Source organism: Pinus tabuliformis, chromosome 8 (genome assembly GCF_031772625.1).
Source record: "Pinus tabuliformis cultivar Carrire ecotype Pingquan chromosome 8, CPIR1, whole genome shotgun sequence".
NCBI lineage: Eukaryota > Viridiplantae > Streptophyta > Pinopsida > Pinales > Pinaceae > Pinus > Pinus tabuliformis.
In genome coordinates, this window is record NC_142294.1 from 131,987,981 (window position 1) to 132,012,240 (window position 24,260).

At 37.0% G+C, this 24,260-nt stretch overlaps 1 pseudogene; it reads right to left on the bottom strand.

The window, feature by feature from the left end:
* Positions 1-9,710: 9,710 nt before the first annotated feature.
* On the bottom strand, positions 9,711-10,196 carry LOC149234464 (putative methyltransferase PMT1 pseudogene; annotated as a pseudogene).
* Positions 10,197-24,260: the final 14,064 nt, after the last annotated feature.

Below are 24,260 nucleotides of genomic sequence, written 5' to 3' on the forward strand. Positions count from 1 at the left end.
GTAGGAATACCCAATCTCCTACATCAAAATTTCTTTTGCTGCGATGTTGATCTGCCTACTGTTTCATTCTATTCTGTGCCTAGGTGAGGTTATCCTTTAAGAGTTGGAGAACTTTTTGCTGATGCTTGATGTGATCTTCCACTGCTTGAACCTTAGATTTTTCTCTTAGATATGATGTGATGGATGGTGGAAGATATCCATAAAGTTCCATAAATGGGGTCATTTTTGTTGCAGTATGGAAGGAAGTGTTATACCACCATTCAGCCAGAGGAAACCATTTGACCCATTGTGTCTGCTTATCAAATACAAAGCAACGAAGATATCCTTCCAAACATTTATTTACTATGTCAGTTTGCCCATTAGATTGAGGATGATAAGATGAGCTATGAGCTAAATGAGTACCAAGATATGAAAATAATTATGTCCAAACATTTCTGGTGAAATTGGGATCTCTATCACTTACAATAATCTTTGGGTTTCCATGTAGCTTTTGAATTGTTTCCATAAAGGTAGTAGAAATTGTACTTGTTTTGAATGGATGAGATAATGCACAAAATTGTGCATACATGGTAAGTCTGTCAACTACCACCATGATAACACTCTTTCCTTCGGACTTGGGTAAACCTGTGATAAAATTCATTGAAACCTCCTCCCAACATTGGCTTGGAATGGATAAAGGTTGTAATAGTCCAGGGGTAATAATTACTTCAACTTTATTTTGTTGCCAAAACAAACATTTAGCCAGAAACTTTTCAATATCCAATTTAAGGCCATCCCAAAAAAAATCCTTCTTAACCCCATGGTAGGTTTTTAGAAATCCTAAGTGCCCTCCTAAGGGAGAGGTGTGCAATTCCCTAAGAATCTTTTGTTTGAGTTGGGAATTCTTACATAGGTATAACCAATACTTGTACCATAACGAATCATTTTTCTAGCTAAATGTATCAGATGTATTGGGATCTTGCTGTATATTTTGAATGAGTGCCCACACTTCCTCGTCTCTTCCATTCATCCCTTGCCTCGTTTATCCAATCTGGTTGGATAATAGAAATGGCACAAAGAAATACTTCAACATCCTCATCCTTTCCTGAGAGTGCATCTACCACAACATTTTGCCTCCCTTTTTTGTAGATGATTTCAAAGTCATAACCCAACATCTTCGTGACCCATTTTTGCTACTTTTATGAAGATAATCTTTGTTCTAAAATGTATTTAAGACTATCATGATATGTTTTTACCTTGAAGTGTCTTCCCATTAGGTAGGGTCGCCATTTCTTAATTGCATGTAGTATTGCCAACATTTCCTTCTCATAAATAGCTTTGTGTAAATACTTTCCTTTGATCGGATGACTTTCGAAAAGAATGGGTCTTTCTTCTTGCATTAAAACAACACCAATTCCATTTCTTGAGACCTTACATTCCACAATAAAGGTTTTTGTGAAGTCCGGTGTAGCTAAGACTGGTTATTGGCACATTACCTCTTTAAGATGTTCAAAGGCCTTCATTGCTTATGGAGTCTATGAAAATGCATCTTTCTTCAATAATGTTGTTAGAGGTGCTGCTATTATGCCATAATTCTTAATAAACTTGCGATAATACCTTGTCAACCCGAGAAATCCTCATAGATGCTTTATGGATGTTGGGATTTTTCATTCCTTAATGGCTTTAATTTTGCTAGGGTATACCTTAACAGCTTCATGAGATACAATATGACCCAAATATTCCACCTCTTTTACTCCAAATAAACATTTGGAGATTTTTGCATATAATTGTTTCTCCTCCAATAGTTTGAGCACCATGTCAACATGTTTGACATGATCCTTCCAAGACTTGCTATAGATTAGTATATCATCAAAAAATACTTACACACATTTTCTAAGGAAGGGTTTGAAAATGAAATTCATCAAACCTTGAAATGTAGAAGGTGGATTAGTAAGGCTGAAAAGGCATGACAAAAAAATCACAATGACCCTCATGAGTTCTAAATTCTATTTTTGGAATGTCTTCAGTCTTCATTCTGATTTGATGATATCTTGAATGAAGATCCAACTTGGTGAAGTAACTTGATCCAACCAATTGATGCAATAATTCATCAATGACAGGAATGGGAAATTTATCTTTAATAGTGAGCTTGTTGATTTCCTTTTAATCTGGAAACATGTGCCATGATCTATCCTTCTTGTGAACCAATATTACTGGAGCAGAGAAAATTTTTTGACTAGGCTGAATTATACCAGCCTCTATCATTTCTACAACCATACATTCAATTTCACTCTTTTGGACATAGGGATATCTGTAAGGCCTGATGTTTGGAGGAACACTTCTTGGAATCAAATACGCTGGAATCATTGTCCAAGACTTTTTGGAGATCTAGAGAAATGGATTATTTCGATGTGGGAACCTTTAGTGAACATAATTGTGCAATTATGCTTTGTTTTTATTTCTTTAGAAGCTTTGTCATTCCATTAGAGCTAGTTATCTTTCCCAGTTTCCCTGCGATACCCCTTAATTCAACTTCCTTTCCTTCCGAAGAGAATTTCATAAAAGATTCTTGAAAACTAAAAGCTATTGTACCCAAGGATTGTAGCCACTAGACTCCTAGTACAATATTAGCACCACCCATTCGAATGGAAAGCATTGGGCTATTCAATACATATTCTCCCATGGATAGTTTGATATTAAGGCACTTTCCTGAGAAATTTATGGTTCCTCCACATGCAACCATCACTTCACACTCTGGTGCTGGATATAGGAAGCAATTCAATTCCTTGGCTATCTTACAATGAATAAAATTATGGGTACTTCCCGAATCAATCAACACTATTACCTTTTTCTTCTTCATATGTCCTTCTATCTTGATAGTTTGAGGAGTGGTAATTTCAGTCAATGCATTACAAGAGATGGTCAGATTCATTTATTATTTTTCTAGTGTTTGTTCCTGGTGTATATCCTCTTCTTTGACATTTCTTGTCCCTTTTAATCCTTCTCTTCACAATCTATGTGAAATAATTTCTTCTCGGCACACTTATGACCTTTAATTTATTTGCTATCAAATTGTAACAAAGCCCTTTTGCTCTTTTCTCTTCCAATTGTTGTGGTGTCAACCTTGTAGGTTGTGGATGGCTAGGGGTAGAAACACTTCCGTCTTTATGATTGTGAGTAGTAGGCTTCCTTATTGCCATAATTTTTCTTTCGATTTTTCTTGCCAACCTAAATGCCTTCTCCAATGAATCTGGTTCCCAAAGGCGAACCTCATGTTGGATGTTATCTTTTAAAGTCCCTATAAACACACCAATCCTATGCTCCTTTGGAATATCTTTTACCCTCATATTCAATTTTTGGAAGTCCTCAATGTTCTCCATCATTGAACCCTTTTGTTTGAGATTTATCATTTGGCTAAAAAAAGTGTTGCTTCCAAATAAAAAGTTGCAATGCCTACCTTTGTGTTTTTTGCATATTATGGAGATTGAAAAATTGCTCCATGTGTAGTAACCATGTTCGGAGATCCTTGCCATAAAACGTCCTCATATCAATCTTTGGAACATGGTGGTTCTTTGATCTAACGCTAGAGTCTATGAAATCATGATTAACATTTATTTTGTTCTCATCCTGAGTCTTCTTTACTACCCTTTCACCATTAGTAAGCATTGCTTGTAGAAACTTTGTCAAATCTATCTTCAAATCTTCCATGCCTTTCTTTAAATCATCCATCTTAGCTTTCACACCACCCATCTTATCTTCCACGTCATTCATCTTAGCTTCTACACCCTTCTTTATACTATCCATCTTAGCTTCCACACCATACATCTTATCTTCTACGTCTTTCTTTAAAACCATCCATCTTAGCTTCTATTACTTTTTGTGCGAGTGTAATTTGTTGCACTTAGTCTCGTAATTTTGATATATCATGTTGCATTTCTTTCTCTTCTTCATGAGTCGTGCTAGAGCTTTCAAGTTGCTTACTAGGTGTTTCCATTTTCTTTCTTCGGGGCACCAATTACCGATAATAATGCCTCATTATACCCTTTGAATTCCTTCAAACTATTTTTTCAAACCAAGCTTATGCAAAAATTTAAAAGGCTACACACCTTTTTTCACTTTGTAGGAGCTTGATATTGAATCTGATGTAACTCTATAATTTTCGATCTACAAGGTCTAAAATTTCTTCCTGCGGTAACCCTCTAGCTAATGTTTCTAACTCCACAAGTTTGATCAAGATTGTATTGTCAAATCAAGAGTTATGCCCAATCTCCCATGATGACCTGAGTATATACTAGTTCAGTAGAGTGAACTTGTACGATGTGCCATGGGTCACTTTTTCCATCATAGGTTCTAAAAATGATACCCAAAAAGCTATAGTCCATCCTCTTTCTATAAACTCTGACAAAAAATCAATCTGATGCTCAGAACGAAAGTTATGACGATTTTCCCAAGGTCTCCTTTTTGGAAGGTAATTCGGGGTTCTACAAAACCCCTAAATTCCTCAGATTATACCTCCGAAAATATATTGAGCCAGGATCTAAAATTTTGGCACAGTTCAGACCGAGTCCATCTAAAATGGGTTTTTGTTTTAGCTTCTGAAGCTTTGTAGCGAAAACGTTATAGCGATAATTCCATGATGACCTGTTTGGAGCAGCGAAACACTAGAATCCAAAGCTCTGATACTAAATGTTATGAAACTAGCTCACTAAAAGATAGAAAAGATGAATCAACGCCTTAGAAATAAACCTCTTCGAGATGGAAACCTCCTATATATTACTCAAATGAACAGTTCTTAGATGATTCAAATGACAAAACCTTCTTTCTATATATCGGAGTCTAAGGGGTCACAATATAACCAAATCCCACCGAACAATAATAATATAAAGGAACAAAAATAACAATAGTGGGATTCTATGGGGCACAATAATAACAATTTGGGGACAATATGGGCACAAAAATAACAATAAGGGATACAATGACAATAGTAATGGGGTTTCACTAGTATTTTAGGGACCTAACAAGGGGAAATCTTGATGCATCCATTAGAAGATTTTTTTTTGCAAATGATATAGCTTTCAATGTTTGTAGACCTCCTTATTGCAAGGAAATGGTGAGGGATCAATTTAATACTTCCCCTGACGGCTACACGCCTCCTAGTTATGAAAATATGAGGATAACAATGTTATCCAAATAGAGGGATCTGGTTGAAGCTAAACTTCATGAAATTAAATATAATTGGAAAGAATACAGGGTATCTGTTATCTCGTATGGTTTGATAGATGTCAACCATCATCCCCTTATCAATATTTTAGTTTCTTTCTTGAAAGGAGTTATGTTATTTAAATCCCATGATACCATAGGAAAGACAAAATATGGTCCATATGTAATGGGTCTCTTCAAAGAGGCAATAGAGGAGGTTTGAAAAGAAAACGTGGTCCAAATAATTACAAATAGTGCCTCAAACAATTTCCTTATGGGTGAGTTTATTGACGATGAATACCCAAATTTTTTTTGGACTCATTGTTCAATGCACTGCATGAATTTTCTCCTCAAATATATTGATAACATTGCATGCATTGTGAAAACTATAAATGAAGAAAAGATGCTACAAAATTTGATTATTGACCATGCAACATTTGTAGAAATTTATAAAAAAATTGAAAATCTTGTACTTCTTCGACGTGTTGAGACTAGATTTGCATCTGCATTCGTCATGCTTCAATGCCATATTAAAATGCATCAATCTTTGAGAGAGATTGTGGTATCAATGGATTGGCAAAGATGGAATGGTTTTCATATTAGAGATGGCCCAAAAGTTGAGGACATTATTATTGGCATTTCTTTAGAGGAATTTTGGAGGAGATTGGAGGATATCATCAACCTCATCATACCTATTGTTTCCACACTTAGAATATTTGATAGTGATAAACCATGCTTAGGGGATGTGTTTTAGAGTATGGATAAAATGAGAGAGAAACTTCATGATATAATGGAAGTTGAAAATTCTAGGATTGACAGATACACTAGAAATAAAGTGTGCGAACTTAATCTGACAAGGTAGAAAATGTTTCATACCCCTCTTCATTCAATTGCATTATTACTTAATCCAAAATGGTTTCACAAGAAACCGTCTACAAATGTAAAGATGATGCAAAACTGCAACAGTTTTATAAGTAGGTGTTACGATCGTCAGGATCACACTACTTTACGACTTGAGCTGTGAAAGCACTTGAGATTAGAAAACCAGTTTTCAAATGAAGATTATGCACAGAATAGAGAACAACTTGGACCCATAAAATTTTTCATGCAAAATGGTAGAGGGACTCCATTGCTTCATATGTTGTCTATCTTTTTTCTTTCACAGGTATGATCAATAACAAATACCTTTAATGTATTGATTTATTTTTTAAGCAATTAAGTCTAATGTTCATTTTCGATTATTTTCCTTTTAAGATTTCAATTGTCTATTACTAGCATAATTTTAATTTTATTTTACAGGTTACTACTTCATCTTCAAGTTAAAGAAGCTTGAGTGAATATGCCTTTATCCATTCATCAAAGAGGAACTGCCTAGGTACAAGAAAGGCACAATATTTGGTGTTCGTACAGTCATATCTATGTTTTTTGTCTCGATGACAACTAGAGTATAAAACTGGACCCACAAGAATGTGGGATTATGGTGGTTCACAAGATGATGGAGATGATGATTTTCCACTTGAGGTGCTATAAGACAATGCTAAAGACATGCTTGATAAAACAAAGAAGTCCATTTTCCATAATAATGCTTTTGGAATTGGGTCAAGCTCAACAACCATTCTCAAAAATGACCTTGACAAGCTACATTATTAAGTTTATTTGTCTTTTGCATATGAATTCTTAGAAGTGGCTTTAGAGATACATCTATATTAAAAAACATGCATTTAATTATTTATCGTTAAAATCTCATATTCTCATAAATGTTTCCTATTTTTTTGGAATTAATGATTAGCTAAATTTTTGGATGCCAATTATAACATCTTTCTTAAAACTAAATGGCTCTTTATGCATATTTCTTTATATTTCTTTACAGCTTCACATGTGGAAACATTAGATTTTTATGATTAATGTTATGTTTTATATTATTCACCCTTAACCATGTATCGTTAGTTTCTGTTTTTTTTTTCCGGTTTCCCATTTCCGGTAACATAGACTGCAACATTGGGTAATAGAATGTTATGAAGTTACACAAAGTGTTTCATTTAAGGAATTGAAATGCCACAACTTGTTCTGAGCTTGCTGGCAAAGTACATGCCCTAGGAGATAAAATATCACACACACTCAAATATGTTCTATATTAATTAATGAGGAAATTTACACACATATTTATACAAGCAATAGTCTCAAGATAGGAATTCTATCTTAGACGTACAGTAGTGTGGTTGAGAGATTCTCTCAACCACACACTAAACTAGGAGAAACTAAATTCCTATTATGTAGGAACAAACTCCTCAAATGGAGAATTATAACCATAGACAAGTAGGAATTAATTATTTCTAACTCCGCCCCTTAATGACTACTTGTCATGATAGTGATTCACAAAGTCTGGTTGTGGTCAAACATAACAAAAAATATGTCGACGTCCATAAAAGAGCAACCATCCACTGGAATGTATGGGTACCAATCACTGCAACCGCCAGTCCTTGTGCATACATGATTCTGTCGACCATTATCACTGAATATATGTACCTACAAATCCACCACCATTGAGCGAATTGCATGTGCAAAACTTCCCAAAAACAAAGAGATACCAGTGCCTTTCTAAGCCAAATATTCATGTCCAAATAACAATCGCAAACAGTTGCATTGATTGCGCCTTTTGACGCAACTGTCAGATAGAAAAGTGCACCAACCCTCTTATGCTCAGACACACCAATATCTGAGACCGTGAGCCAGGTGTTACTGCAGTCCACCTGCTCCTACAAGTATAAAGCTCCCGTGTACACCTTAGCCACTCAGGCAATATGCCACCACCGGGCAAGTCCGATCAACCACCACCGGGGAAATCCTGTAGCCACTAAGGCTCTGCCACCGCCGGGCAAGTCCGATCTGCCACCACCAGGCAAATCCTGTAGCTACTAAGGCTCTGCCACCACCGGGCAAGTCCGATCTGCCACCACTAGGCAAATCTTGTAGCCGCTAAGGCTCTATGGATCGTTTCTGGCTCACCACCAACCAGCCACACAGGCAATCCATTACAAAGTGGTTTTAAGATCACCACGAAATTTCAAATACCTTTAAAAGGCTTACATTTCATTCAACATTTTGGAGTTTCTGGGTACATACAATGACCATTACAACAACTAGGCTTGCTTATAACATATTAGGGAGTTTATTCCTCAAACCACAATAACTTAAACAAACGTTTATTTTGTTGTCCATCATAAATGTTGTCGCTGCTCTTTTATCCCATCTTTTCATAGTTCACATCTTGGGCATCTTCATCAAATAAATTCTTGGAACTCCATGCTTAACCAGTCATTTGTTAGAGTCACGAATTCCAACAAAATAACTTTACCTACATTGAGTTAGCTAGGCTCAATAAGGCTCAATAACTTTAAACATGATTCCAAGAAACTAAATAAAGCATAAATTCCCCAGTTTTAATTTCTCTATCTCTGCCCATAGATGATTATTTTCCAAACATATCAGCAGCCATTTTTTACCAACGATACCCGTGAGGGGTCTAATGATAAAGAAACAGATTGATGACCTTTCACTTGGACTCAATGCATTCAAAAACTGATGATCCAGACATCGGCACACAACCATACGAAGAGAACACAATTTTCCCTTCAAAATAATAATCGAGGACTCCATGGTCCAATCCTCCATCGCATTCAAGGTCAATCAGGATTCCCGGATCTCTCTAATCCCGGCAACCTTACCAGCGAATGCCTCATCGAATGAAAGTGACAGAATTTATTTGTCCCCATCACGCCGAGCGTTTTTGTGAATCAACGCTCTCCGGATCCACAGAAATCTCGATAACGTTGTCCCTGCGAATGCTCTAGAGCTTTCCATGGCAAAAGGAATTAAAGCGTCCCATTTCTCTGATCTGGACACCGATTTCAGCAATGCTATCTATTTTATCTGCAAAAGTCTTTGAACGCAGCAATGAAAAGTCTGCAAAGGTCTTGGTAAGTACTCAAATGCAATAATGGAAGTCGGGCAGGGGTAGAGACATAGGGATGTCGTTGTTCTGAGAAACAACATCTGGATTGGCCATATTGAATCTCTTGCTGCTGCTTTAGGATACAGATATCACCGCCCTTCCAAGACCTACGAAAAAGAAATCTTCCTCTCTCCACTCCACACAACACCTTAAATCAAAAAGCAACCACCTTTCTTTTTCCTTGCAAAACAATATGAGGACTCATTCCTCTCGCGAGGAGGTTAGACATGAATTACAGCCGCCTTTCTTTCAGCAAAGAAGACTGGCATCCTAAATATTTAGCCAGCCTACAACAAGCTAATGGAATTTGCTTGAATAGGTAGTAACCATCTAGCAAAGAAGACTAGCATCCTCAATATTCAACTATCCTGTAACAAGATAATGAAATTTTCTTGAATAATTAGTCTACAAAATGACATCTCTACTGAATTTCATCTAGTATCCACAACTGCTTTTGTGCAAACAATATTGTCTCATCATCAGAAGAAAGTGGATCAGATTCAGAATTGACAATCAATTTCTAGGAATCCCACTTCAAGACGGGCAAATAGTTAGTGATATATTTTATCATTGAAGGCTTGTCTCTAATAATCACAAACCTTGTTGGCCAAATGATCCGGTCCATTTCTAAAAGCAAGTCTTCTATGCTGCAGCCTTTCTCATAGATGTCAGAGAAGAGAGTCCAGGCATGAAGGAGATCATAAGTACGAGGATAAGTTGAAAATGATTCACGCCAGTCGTGTATGGTTCCCATCAGGCCTCTATCATAGATGACCTTCAACGTGTTTGAAGCATTTACAGGAACAACATTCATCACCCAAACATCTTTGTCAATGAGTGCAGCTACAAATCCACCGAGATTTCCCCTGAGGTCCATAATGTTTCTAAAAGTATCATTCCCAATCATTGGCTTCATTTTCTCCAAATAGTACTTCACTCTTTGATGCCAGACTGCCGTATCCTTTTTGAACTCTTCTCCCTTTCTCTTAATGACAGAAACAACCATCTCAACATATGGCTAGAACGAACTCCACTTTTGATCGCCGGATTGGCTCTAATCATCGCTTTGCTCTGCTCCACGCCCACACATACAGACTTTGACACCGTCCAACTTTCAATTATCAAATATTTCACAATCTTCAAGGATTTGAGCAGATAGGGGAATCATGGATATCTCAAAATTGGCGATCTCCAAGCTCCACATAGGCCAAACAGTTTCCAAGCAGTCACCACTTGACCTCCGGCTGCATCGCCGACTCGAACTCCACTCAACCGTCGGTTTGACCAATGTTATAGACATTTTTGTGCCTTACAGCATGAAGCATGAAATGTCCATAATCTAAGGGATCCAAAGTCCCTAAACATGTTGTTCCTACCCCTAGAGGAACAAGGTCAGCAAACCACAGCACTGAATATCAGTTCTCCGCCTGAAAACACTCAAAAACAAGGCAATTCTGGATCATGTCAACTGCTCCACTGAGCATCTGCGCTGAATGTCAACTGCTCCACTGTCTACCTGCGCTGAATGTCAACTGCAAAGAAGGCTACCTGCGCTGGGCGAGTTGGGACATGTGGCACAGTCATTCCTCAAGGTGTCAATGCCCAGGAAGCTTCCAAAATGACACTTGGATCAAGGAATTCGACTGGTGATGAGTAAGAGGGTCTAGATCTCCAAGTGGAAGCAAGAACCTCCAAGTGGACTCAAGAACTGAAGAATAACTGAAGTGAGAGAGGACACTAGTCAGCTTCATGCCAGCTTCAAGCTGACTCATCCTTTCTCCAAAACTCCTATATATAGATCTCTCTCATGAGGTCTAGAGAGGCTGGAATCTTGTGAATGTAAGGAAGTGCTGTCGGTTTGAGTATCGAACTATTGGGTGATTTGCTTAGAAGGAGGTGAAGAGGAGATTTCTTTCTGCTGGGAAGGTGATGCTGGATTGGGCCTCTTATGGTTGTATCACTTCCTGAACTTTACTTCTTCCATTAATAAAGCATTTGAGGTTCTTCTATATGCATGTGTTTCAATGGTGTATTGTTATACTTGTGTATTTGGTTTATTCTAATCCTTGAATCAATTATGAATGTATGCTTCTTGTAGTTTCCCTCTCTTGCCATTTTGCAGGATCTTGGTGTAGCTGGGCCAGTGAAAGAGCAAGGAGCTGGGAGCAAGCAGCAAGGAGAGAAGATTGGATCAACCATTAGCGAAAGACATCGGTTAGTGGACCTCTTTCTCCCCTATTTTACTTTCATAAAGAAGAAATCTTAGATAGCTTTGCTTTGATTGTTGCTGAGGTACTATCACCCTTAGAGTGGGATAGGGTCATTCCGTATTGGATACTTTTCCCAACAACAAATTGGCGACTCCACTGGGGATCGTATCTTGTTGGTTGTTTGTGTTTTTGCTATTCATTTCCTAAACACAGGGAGTACCGAATCGAACTGCATTTGGATCTTTCAAATGCAAAGTAGAGGGCAGCTACTCTAGCTTAGTTTCTGGGCATGTTTATGATTTGAAGAGCTGATCCACAAGGACTCTGAATAGCTCTTAGTGATAGCTTTTCATCCTCCTTTTCATCCTTTAGTGTGTACTTGATTGATAGCTTCTGATTTGGCCAAAAACTGTTGATTTTTGAGCAATCTGTGACCCGGAAACCAAGAGAAACGAGAGTTTCTCTATTCATTGCAGGCACTGTGAAGACAGTCTGCATTTCATCGCAGGTCCCGAAGGGGCTACCTGCGCTGAATGTCAAACTGACAGTGTACTACCTGCGCTGAACCAGTTTTGCCTTGTGCAACTGGGGTTCCCTGCTGTTTATTGCCCTGTTTTCATCCTTGTTTTTGCAGCCTGTTATCAGTCAATGTACCTATCTGAAATCACCTTTCCTTGCCACTATTCCGCCTCGGTTGTATAAAGAAACTGTGTTTGTTCTTTGTGTATTTCTTATATCATTTGCAGTTTCCCATAACGAAAGTGAACTAGTCTTGCTGTGACCTCTTAGATCTAGACCTGTGATAAGTGTCGTTCTGATCTTAAGAGTTAGTTTGTTTGCTGTTCATAGCTGATTGAGCTTTTTCTTTCGTCATATGGTTTGAATTTATACATTTCTAGTGTTGAAACAAGTAAATCTTAAGGTGTCTTTTGATTTTGGACAAAAGCTTGTTTGCTTTCACTTGAAATTGAATTCAAAGTTATACAACAGCTTTCTTTTTGTAATACATCAGCATTAAGAAAGAGAAAAGAAATACCTGCATTGTGCATGAGCATTTTGGCAGCTTGCATGTTGATTTAGGAAAAAGTGCATTAGTGTGTGCTCTATGATCTGTGTGAAAAGATGATGTCTTTCTTTTCACTCAGTAGTTAAGATTTTCAAAGTTGAAAGATTGAAAAGCTTGCTTATCATCTTAGACTGCATTTAGGAGTTGTACCATACATCTCGTGGTGATCCATAAAGGCAAACTGCTAAACAAGATCAACCTTAAAATAAATTGAATTTACATAACAACGCATTGAAACATAACGCAAACACATAGAGGTCTAAGCTAGAGACGTGTTCCGGCGTCGTTAAACGTGATATCTTAGCATTGAGTGGTTGGGTGATTCCTCCACGGTGAAGCGATAAGTATCAATACGGACTTGTGCTCCCACGTACCGTCGCGTATATATTGGGAGACCCCTATAGGAACAAAGCCTTTATCCATAGGAAGCCGTGTCGGCCGCCCTACTGATCGCAATGCAGTGAACACAACATTCACGAAGATCGACCACCCGTACCGTAAAACGTATTCTGTGGTTTTGCGAAAAGTTTGGCACACCCTTTGCCTAGAACTCCAGAGTAGTTTCTTTTGGCCTTTTCCAAACTCTATAACTGAAAAAGTCCATCCGAGCATTTGTCACTTCGGGCTCGTTAAAACATCGAAGGAGACTAGAGTCATCTTTAGCTTTTTCTCGACTCTTAAAAAGTGAAAAAGCAAGTTGTGTCTAAAGCGTCGTTATAAAATTTATTTTAAATGGAACATAATCACCTCCTATTCCTGCGTTGATCTGTAAGTTGAGAACATGGAACGCCCCAACCAAGGAATTCCACATGATGGAAATCCTAGTCCTTTCTCCTCTTGGGGAGAATTTGGTGCGCCCCACATGGCCACATTGTCGCTTCCAGGACTGACAATTGGCCTGCCAATTTGGCTATTCTCAACCAATGTAGTTCAGAACACCATGGTTCCTGAACAGTCGAGTCAACAGTTAGATCAGTCTAGAGCTGCCCACCAGCCTTCTACTTCCTATAACTCTTCCTCCAATCCTTCATCTTCACAAGGTAGAGCCGGCAAAAGCCAAGCTCCCATGGAGAAGAAGGAGAAGAAGAAGAGAGAGAAGAAGAAGAAGGAGCCTAAGGCAACTGGGGGCAAGCAGAAGACATCTGACAAAAATCCACACACAGCACAGACCGGGCCTAAATCGCCATGTGTCATATGTAGAGGAGACCACTTCCATAGAGATTGTCCCTGTATTCCCCGGATACTAAGGGACTGGTCCCCTCGTTTGCACAATTCGGAAGCATCAACCTCTGATAGCCATGTTGAATGCTTACCGTCAACCAGCGAAAGTGAAGGTTCAAGACAAAGAGGGGGAGCAAGATCCCCCTGCAGACTGTGTGAAGGCGATCACGCCATCCGCCGTTGTACCTTCTTAGACGAAGCGAAGAGAGTTTTAGAAGATCGTCCGGTTTCACCGCTGAGACTTCCTCCTGGATACAAAAAACTCGTGCCAAGTCCTTCGTTGGTTGAGAATACAGTTGGCCCGCTCAAGTGGTCAGCTGAAGCGTTAGTCATTGAAAATGAACCTACTGAATCCAGGCCGAACGAAAGTCCAAAGGTAGATACGGCAGTTGACCTGGTTCTCCCTTCAGAAGTTTCATCTTCAAATGACACCGTCACTGAAGATTCATCTTCAAATGACACCCTCACTGAAGAGAATAAGGATGACACCATCCAGATTCTTTTCATCAACACAGACTCTAACGAGCGTCAAGGCAATGCGCCCATTCCTTTATCGCAGGAAGGAACATCGTCAGGGTCATATCTGGCCGTGTATTCGGTCCCACCACCAAGCAACCTGGTTGTGTCCTTTGATTGGAACGAACTAGGTAGACCCCGGTTGCCAGCCAGTATACCATTCAGAATCATGGTCCAAATATACAGAATGGTAATGGCTGGAACTATCATTGATGAAGGGGCATCTATGAGTATCCTTTCCTCTATTGCTTGGAAAGCACTGGGTTCCCCGACGCTTTTGCCTGAGATAAGAAATCTCTCGGGTTTCGATAAAGGAACCAGTCGACCATTAGGGATCCTCCCCAATGTGCCTGTTACATTGAAAGGGAAGACCGTTCAAATGAACGTGATGGTCATTCAAGGACCCTTGGATTATAACCTACTCCTTGGACGAGACTATATATATTGCATGGGAGCTGTAGTCTCCTCACTCTTTAGAGTAATGTGTTTTCCACATGAAGGAAGAATGGTCAAGCTCGTAGACCAACTTTCATTTCCGGGATCACGCATCGCAAATAGTCACATACCAACCTTGAATGGTCTATTCAATCAAGAAATGTCTCCACCCCCAGTCCTTCTTCCCGATAAGTGCGAGTGATTCGAAAAGATGGGACTGGAACCCAGGGGGCATGCATCCTGGTCTGCTTCAGGCAGAAAAAACCTTGGGTATAAGATAGAATTTCCGCGAGAGAATATGACTAGTTCGTACCCCGTCTGTGGATGGAAGAGGGGTTGTTCTGGAATAGGATTCTTTTGTCAAGGTTATGTGTTTCACAAGAGTCGTTCACCCTTGTCTATTTCGGTAGACAGTGCCGAGGAAATGTTTTGTTTGAAAGATTAACGAGACAATCTTTGGGTAACCAGAAAGAGGTAAGCCTCACCCTTGAAAACAAATGTTTTGACGGATAAGTAGGGGCAGCCTTGAAATTGTATTTTATACCTGGGGGCATGCAAACCTTTTGGAGTGCAAGCTAGGAATGGTTATTTATCTATTTTTTGGATTAGTCGTTTTCGAACTTGCATAAAGAAAGGATATGGAGTAAAGCTTAGTGAAGATGAAACTCCTTAAAAAATAGAGATCTCACAGGGGACATTTCTTATCTTATGACTGGTATAATCGAGCAGTTTTAGCATAAAGTTCATGCTCGTTAAAAAATAAACGCAAGATCCGAGCAGTTTTAACGCGGTCTTCATGCTCGTTAAAAAATAAATAAAAGCAGTGAGCAATGTTTCCTCCAGAGTTTAAGCTCATTTTTATCTAAAAATGAACCTATCCCGGTAAATAACCGTTGTGATCGTAAATTTATCAGCCATAAAAAGCCCATGGTCGTGTTTGCACCCGCCACCTCCACCTTAATTTGGCCGATCGTTCACCTCCATATGATTATTTACCCATTTTGAGGAATAGCTGCGAAGAGTGATTTCACCTAGCCATCCTTGGGACACTGCCGTTATTGGAAAATTCCAACCTGAACCTGGAATCTGCTGCTATCCCTGTTTATCACTCGTTCCTCAAAAGATGAGTCTTCTTTGAGCTCTTTTCAACTGACTCGTAAAATATGAAAAGTTTGCCAAGTTTTGGCCTTCCAGCTCGTTAAAGTGACCAGAAGAGCTATCCCTCCTCTAGATTTTAATCTTTTTGGACCTGAGGGATTATTGCACAAAAAGGTCGAGCGCTTGTTTTATTCGGCTCGTTAAAGTTATCGAAAACTCATCCCTTTCGTATTGTTTTATACTTTTTTGGACTTAAGGGATTAGATGACGAAAAAGGAATTGTGGAGTTGACTTTATGTATCTTTTCAGACTCTCTAAAAATGAAAAGGACCGAGTTTTCCTTGTCGTTAGACTCGTTAAAATGATTAAATAGCGACAAACTTGTCTTTAGACAAGAACGAGTTTCCCTATCGCTAGGCTCATTAAAACATAGCGATGGGCTTGCCCGAAGGGCAGGTTATAGAACAAGCATATGTTATCCTCCTCAAGTTTGACAAAAATAAAGAGGTACTGGTCAGAAATGACTGGGGAAAAATTGGGAGAACCTCAAAGCTGTAATGGTAGCAAGTCGCTCTTGAACATGACACTTTTCCTCTGTATCACATCGGGTTGGGTTGTTTCATTCACCGGTCTCATCACCATGGTCTCGCCAAACCATCCACATTTGGGGTAATGCTACCGATCCATCGTATCAGTGTCGTTATATGTTCAAGAGATGTTGTTCAGAAAGAGTCAACCGTGTCCCATCCACTGCCATACATTATCCTTCATCCATCCATGATCGCCACCCTGAATCATATGTCACATATTGTTTTCACCTCCATTAAAATCATTAGCTCCGTTCCGTGTCACTGATGTGGGATTCATTAAGGCCCTCCTTTGACGGATCGCTCCTTGTCGACATCAGCTCATTATCCAAGGAGTTGATCTAGGAACAACCCCCTCAGTACTTTGAAGCTTGCATGCCTCAATGGCAAGTTTCTCACTTCCGGTGACAGGTATACATCAATGACCTTCGACCGAAAGATTTTGCGTGGTGTTCGATGCCAAGTCCTTTACTCACACCACGTGAATTGTACTGCAGTACCTTGAGGGTCATTATCATTATCGGTGATTCCTCTCGCGCTTGTTAACGGTTTACATCATTGACCGGTAATCAAGCGATGTCTTTCCATGTTCGACTTCAATGCAATTCTCACATGGATCGACTTGTACTTAGAGTGAAGATCGAACGAGTCTGAAGACCCCGGATCTAGTTTTATCCATCCGGGCTGCGATAAATATTCAGGAAATATAAAGACATTTGATATGTACATCACTGCAGCAGATGATCATCCTACTCAAAGGATGGTAATTTCAGCAGAGAATTATCAGTCTATCATCAGACGATCGTCTGTTCTATGTACCAAAATGAATTTATAAAGCTGAGCATGGGAATGCCCGCCTCAGCTAGATCATGAAAGCAGAATGAATCATAATGTATCGTATTGTATTTTATTACAGGTCACCTCTTAGCGATTGAATGAACTTCGGATCCTCCTGATAAAGCATTTCACCCGATAAACGACCTCATACTTTAGGGGGCAACTGTTATAGACATTTTTGTGCCTTACAGCATGAAGCATGAAATGTCCATAATCTAAGGGATCCAAAGTCCCTAAACATGTTGTTCCTACCCCTAGAGGAACAAGGTCAGCAAACCACAGCACTGAATATCAGTTCTCCACCTGAAAACACTCAAAAACAAGGCAATTCTGGATCATGTCAACTGCTCCACTGAGCATCTGCGCTGAATGTCAACTGCAAAGAAGGCTACCTGCGCTGGGCGAGTTGGGACATGTGGCACAGTCATTCCTCAAGGTGTCAATGCCCAGGAAGCTTCCAAAATGACACTTGGATCAAGGAATTCGACTGGTGATGAGTAAGAGGGTCTAGATCTCCAAGTGGAAGCAAGAACCTCCAAGTGGACTCAAGAACTGAAGAATAACTGAAGTGAGAGAGGACACTAGTCAGCTTCATGCCAGCCTCAAGCTGACTCATCCTTTCTCCAAAACTCCTATATATAGATCTCTCTCATGAGGTCTAGAGAGGCTGGAATCTTGTGAATGTAAGGAAGTGCTGTTGGTTTGAGTATCGAACTATTGGGTGATTTGCTTAGAAGGAGGTGAAGAGGAGATTTCTTTCTGCTGGGAAGGTGATGCTGGATTGGGCCTCTTATGGTTGTATCACTTCCTGAACTTTACTTCTTCCATTAATAAAGCATTTGAGGTTCTTCTATATGCATGTGTTTCAATGGTGTATTGTTATACTTGCGTATTTGGTTTATTCTAATCCTTGAATCAATTATGAATGTATGCTTCTTGTAGTTTCCCTCTCTTGCCATTTTGTAGGATCTTGGTGTAGCTGGGCCAGTGAAAGAGCAAGGAGCTGGGAGCAAGCAGCAAGGAGAGAAGATTGGATCAACCATTAGCAAAAGACATCAGTTAGTGGACCTCTTTCTCCCCTATTTTACTTTCATAAAGAAGAAATCTGAGATAGCTTTGCTTTGATTGTTGCTCAGGTACTATCACCCTTAGAGTGGGATAGGGTCATTCCGTATTGGATACTTTTCCCAACAACAACCAAGCTGCACCGATTGTTGCCTCCACGAAACTGTGGCACCCACAATCAAACCATTCACCTCCATTGACAGATCCGAGAGATTGGACCAAGGTAATCCTAGAAGCCACACCAGCCCGACCACGAACCAGATAGCAGCAACGCATTTCTGAGGTTTAGATCCATGCTTATCGGGCACGCTAAATGCAAAGCGTACAAGAGGTGGTCGATGAGTGCGTTTATGATATTCACACTTCTTCGATCTACAGCCCTTCCAAATTGCATCCCACAGCGATCCAAACTACTACACAAAATAAAAAATTGCGGCTTCAATCGATCCGTGTGGTTCGATCGTATCACGACCACCAATATTCTCTACGCAGCATTCATGCAAAGAAAAAGAATCAGCAGTAGCTCATCAAATGAAGATCGCGCTTGCAGTTGTCCACTTCTCAAACGACAACACACCATACCAAAAAAGAAACGAAGGTAGCATTCAAAGACAGAAGAAAAAAAGAAAGAAAAAAAGAAAAAAAAAACAAACAACTTCGATTATGATGGACAAACACAAAAAATGGATTGGCAAACCAAGCCCAGGAGGGGCCAGGCCCTCACAGGCTCTGATACCAAGATAAAATATCACACACACTCAAATATGTTCTATATTAATTAATGAGGAAATTTACACATATTTATACAAGCAATAGTGTCAAGATAGGAATTCTATCTTAGACGTACAGTAGTGTGGTTGAGAGATTCTCTCAACCACACACTAAACTAGGAGAAACTAAATTCCTATTATGTAGGAACAAACTCCTCAAATGGAGAATTACAACCATAGACAAGTAGGAATTAATTATTTCTAACAACAGTTATAAAATTCTTTGTGGTTTTGTGCTCCAAATCTTGGCAAGGAAAATGGCACTCTTTGGAAAAACAATAATAATCCCACTGCTTGGCCAATTCGTCCGTGTAGGGAAATCTCTTCGATTAAGATTATAATAAGAGGAATTTAATCATAAGAGATAGGGAGGGGAGCTCCATAGAAAACTTGGTACAACATTGCTGCTGTTTCACATATCCATATTTCTAGGGTTTTCTGATTAAGTTTTCATCAGTTTTTTACAAATTTTAGGTTCTTATCCACAATAAGTTAAGGTTGTAAATCTGCCTTTCCCAAACGTTCGATTTGCTTAGATCTAACAGATTGCAGCCTCATTTTACGCGCTTCTTAGGCGGATCCACTCAAGTTTTCTCTAGATCATTGAAGTGTTTTTCTATAGTGGTTTTCCCTTCCAAATCTCGAAATATGAATGCAATTTTCTCTTTGAAGAATTTGGGTATGTTTTTTGTTTTCTTTATGTAATTTCTTCACTGTTTTATATGTGCATATAAATAAGAAGATTCAATAATTAATTATATAGCCCTTTGTTTTATATTTATTTTTATCATAAGAATGTCATCTACAGAAATTTTCATTTGAATTTCCAGTCATTTGAGTTTTCAATGCAAAAGAAGAAGGAATTATTTTTTTCTGGGTTTTGTGTCATCTTACTTTTTAATTTCTGATTTTGATTTAGTAGATTATGCTTGAAGAAATTAGTTTTGGAATGTGTTTTTTTGTTTTTCCCCCTCCATTCTATGTTTTTTTTTGTCACCAGGTTTACATTTGAGCTTTCCGTTCTATTCTTTTAAAATTTTGAGTTTTAAAGATTTCTGTTTGTAGAAACATAGAACATAGAAAGTAAACAGGTGAACATCTGTAACTCTATATTTCTCCATACATTTTCTTTAAACTATATTTATGTATACATATGCTTTAAAAATAGGAATGCTTGACCGAATAAAGAGGGCACTATATAGTTTGATTCGGGCCTACGATTATCTAAAGCTTAGGCAAAATACTGTGAAGAGCCAAGGGCACATTCTAAATACCGATTTCCATGTAAGTTGAATATAATTCCCAAAACCGGAAAATCCATTTCTCATTGTAATATTGGAATATTATTGAATTCAAGCCTACGAGGAGAGAAACTTCGTCAATATGAGGTGCAAGTTTGCTCTCAAAACTAATTTTTTTTTCTGTCTAAATGAAACTTCAAGCAACTTTTACTGTTCATGGAAGTGCATGACAATGTTAACAATTGATATAAATTAGTTATAAAAAGAAGTTAAACAAGGACAGCATGTGAGATGTAGTTGCATAAAGCCGATTTGTATATTGTTTGATTACATTATCATTTCGAAATACATATACTCTGGATCCCAACCACATTAGTAAATCTCAAAATCTAGAATGTTTTGCACTCGCTTTTCACCCAAGGGATTAATATTTAGTGGTGATAATTGAACGAAGTTGTATGTGGTTATTATTATTATTTTTAATAAATTTATTTATATTCTTATTCTAAATCTTCTAATTTATAGAAAAATGTCACTTAGTCTTCGTTTAAAAAGATAAAACCTTCTATTTTAAAATCTTGTCAACTTTTGACACTGAATCATTCTACAGTAAGCAATGGTGGACTGGTTATACCTGGTTTAATGTTGTTAATATTAATATTAATGTAACCCAGCTGGTATATAAGTATATTAATATTGTTAGAGAATTTATAAAAATATTGATATTTCTTATTATTTAACAATTAATATAAAACCTATATACTTTAATAAGTATGAAATAATTTTTTAACGTGAAATAATAGAAAAAGAATTTAATATTTATTGAATATTAATAAATTAAAGATTAGGACTTCTCTTAAAGTTAAATATTACTATCAAGGTTTAATAATATGATAAAATTAAGGTATTATTGATATTATAAATTCAAGAGATTATAAATCCAATGTATTATAAACACAAGGAAATAATATTAAACTCAAAAGATTGATAAACTTAAATAATTAATATTATAACCCAAAGGGATTATAAACCCAAGGAAATAATATTAAACTTAAGGAATTAATAAACCAAAGGGATTAATATTATAGATGGGAGAGACTATTGAAATTATAAATCTAAGGGATTAATAAGCCAAAGACATTAATACTATAAACTGAAGGGATTAATATACATAATGCATAAATATAAAAAACTAAAAGGATAAATATTTTATACTCAACAGATTAATAATGTCCCATTTAAATAGCACAAATAATTAATATTAAACCTAAGTGATTAATATTCTAAACCCAAAGAATTAATATTAAAAATCCAAATGACTAATATTATAAACCCAAGGGATAAATTAGGTTGTCCATTTTCGCATTTATAATATTTATACATTAACACATGCTAATTATGGTTTACTATTGTTAACCAGGTCGACTATACTCAACATGGGCATCACAACAAACAATAGTCAACATGAATACCATGGTGAACCATACTTATCTTAGAAATCATGGGCTGTCTATGAGTGACCTTCAATGAACCATAGTATATGGTTGTGGTTGACTGTGGAGGCTTCCAGTGGATGACGAGGGCTAACAATATTAATCATGAGGTTTATAATATTAATCCTAGGGTTTATAGTCATATGCAAGGGATTATTAATATTCTAAACCCAAGGCATTAATAATATGAAAGGATTAATATTATAGACAAAAGGGATTAATATCAAAGACCAAGGGATTAATATCATAAACCCTTGGGATTAATATACCTAAAGCATTAATATAAAAAACCCAATGGATTATTATTATAAACCCGAGGGATAAATGAGGTTGACCAATTTAGGGTTCATAATATTTATACATTAACACATGTTAACTATGGTTTACTATTGTTGGAATGGTCAACTATAGTCAACATGGGAATCATAGTCAACAATAGTCAACATGAATACGATGGTGAACCATACATACCTCAAGATTCATGATTTATTTATAAGTGACCTACAATGAACCATAATGTATGGTTGTCAGTGACCATGGAGGCTTACAGTCGATGGCTAGGGTTGACAATCTTAATCATGGGGTTTATAATATCAATCCTAGGGTTTATAATCCTATCATTTAATATATTAAACTTAGTGTTTATCATGGTAGGGTTTATAATATTAATCCTTTCAGTTTATTATATTTGATTTTATAATGTTAGGGTTTCCTATTAAGGTTTAATATCTTGACATTGGAATGGTACATAAATATATCCAACATGGCATTGCGGCAAACATTGTCTCAATGTGACAATCAATATGGAAATCATTATCACAATGTTCCATTACATTACAATTTATTCAACATTGCATTGTGACATTGGAAAATTGGGGTTAATATTCAAGATTTTTAATATTGGGTTTATAATACTATGGTTTAATATTTGATTTATAATTTATAATAATGATGTTCAAATATTGGGCATGATAATATTAATCTTATGATTTATTATATTGGGTTTTTTAATTTTTGGGTTTTATATTAAGATCTAATAATGTGATGTTGGAATGGTACAAAAAATTGTTCAACGTCGCATTGGACAAACATTATCTCAATACGACAATCGATCTCAAAATTTGACAATCATAGAGTTTATATTCCTAGGGTTCAATATTAATCCTAGGGCTTATAGTCTTAATACTTGGGTTTAATATTAATCCCTTAGGTTTATTAATAGCTTAGATTTATAAAATTAATATTCTCTTGAGTTGATAATCTTAATCCTAGGGTTTAATACAAATCCCTTGAATTTATAATATTAATAATAACTTAGGTTTACCAATCCTTTTAGTTTATAATATTAATCTCGTGTGTTTATTAATCCCTTCGGTTTATAATATTAATAATCACTTGGGTTCATCAATCCTTTGAGTTTATAATATTAGTCCATTGGGTTTATTAATCCCTTAAGTTTATCAATCCTTTGAGTTTATAATATTAGTCCCTTGGATTTATTAAGATAAAATATTCCAAGCTTCTTTAACCTTAATTGTTGTTGTAATCTTAAAAAAATGTTATTATCCAAATCTTCTTAATATAGAAAGAATGATGATGCATGATCATTTATGTTGGCTATAAATTAATTTCTTTAAACTTTTATCATGATTATTCTATTTAGAGGTTCCTCAAACTAATTCCATTGAATATCATAAATATCCATAAATATTTTATTCTTTAACGTAATGGCAAAAATCATAATTTTTACCCAGAGATATAAAAATAATGAAAATTAAATATTATTTAAAAAGTCCCACTCAATAATAACAAAAAATAACTAAAACTATAACTATTTGAATACAATTTTTCACAGTATAAATATATTATTTTCCTTTTATTATTTTTAATCTTTAATAAAAAAATACTTTCTTTTATCTTCAATATAATAATTAAAAACCACTTTCTCAAAATATATCCAAGATATTATCGAAATATGAGATTAATAACTCTAAAACTTTTTAATTATGCCGTTCACACCTTTATAAGATCTGAGAATATTTACGGGTATTTATTTCTGTGCCCTCGACAAAAAAATAGTAAACAAGCTTCGTGTCTCCAGCGATTTCTCTCTACCATATTTCACTCAAAGAGGCTGCTAAAAGACAGAGAAAAGAGAATACGCAGCTGCAACTACCAACCAAAGAAGGAAAATACAAAGAACGATGAACAACTACGGCTGTGCGTTAATCTTCTATTCTGATCATCCATCTATACAAAATTTTACGTCAGTGAAATGGAGTAAACAATTAATTTTTCCCCTTCAGATTTCTATGAGCTATGGCGGTGCTGCCTCTTCGGATCACGGCTAAGGTAGCGCTTTCTCTTCGGATTGGGATGGGGGCTGTGCTACATCTTCGAGGTGATGGAGGCAGCGCAGCTGCAATATAATTAACATATTTCACATTATCCCGTTTAATTATTTCAACAAATTTTTTTTTGCTTGTTACAGTCAAAATTGTTTTTACAGTGAAATGTTATTACACCATATA